We start from the raw sequence: 970 nt of genomic DNA, 5'->3' as shown, positions 1-970 counted from the left end.
CAATCTTCGGCCTTTATCGACATTTCTCGACACTCGTCCGACGTTTCTCGGTACTCGTCCGACACTTCACGGTACTCGTCCGACACTTCTCGGTGCTCGTCCGACACTTCTCGGTACTTGCCGGTATACTCCGTTTTCGACACACATATGCCGTTTTCCGCCTTGGTTGTCGACACTCGATCGGTCACAGGGTTCCAATCGTTCCTCCGGTCACTCCATCTTGGTTCGGCTATCTCTCGACTTGTCGATTTTTCATCGGACATCTTCCGGGTCATTCTTCCTCATTTATCTTCTTCTTCTTCCTGAGTCTTTTCTGGGTCATTTCCTCGAACTTTTTATTTCGGGATTTCTGACCTTAGTGAGGGTCATTACACCCATGATCGAGAAAAATTTAAATCAAACTCGCTAGGGTTCAACATAGTAACAGATCGCGACCTGAAGTTTGCATCGATAAGCAGGCAAGATTTGCAGCGGGCACTAGGAACAGATGTACATATGAGTACATCATTCCATCCAGAGATGGACAGACAGACGGAGAGGACAATCCGGAGCATAGAAGATTTAATTCGACTATGCGCACTCTATTGGTCTGCAGATTGGGAAGGGAACCTACCTGATGTGACCCACGGACGCGGCTATGGATCGATGGAGGAGTGTGTCTTCGGTCAAGTCAGAATCGGTGGGACTTTCCTCGGCCAAGCATCAAGGGTTCGAATCCAGAGAGGATTCAAACGACAGAAACGAGAGTTGAGGAGGTTCCAACGAACGGTTGGTGAAAACGGTCGGGAAGCCTTCTCGGAACGTACGGACGCGGCTGAGTGGATACGGCTAATGGCAGGACTCGGTGGGAAACAGAGGCTGAAACGACGCGAGATGGTACTGGGAAATCTCGAGGACTGATGGTAAAGAACTCGAGGCTGGCAAAGTGAAATCGATGATAGACTCGAGAGCTGGCGGAAGAGAACTCGAG

Source organism: Camelina sativa, chromosome 20 (assembly GCF_000633955.1).
Source record: "Camelina sativa cultivar DH55 chromosome 20, Cs, whole genome shotgun sequence".
In the NCBI taxonomy this organism is placed as follows: domain Eukaryota; kingdom Viridiplantae; phylum Streptophyta; class Magnoliopsida; order Brassicales; family Brassicaceae; genus Camelina; species Camelina sativa.
This window is presented reverse-complemented; position numbering follows the sequence as displayed.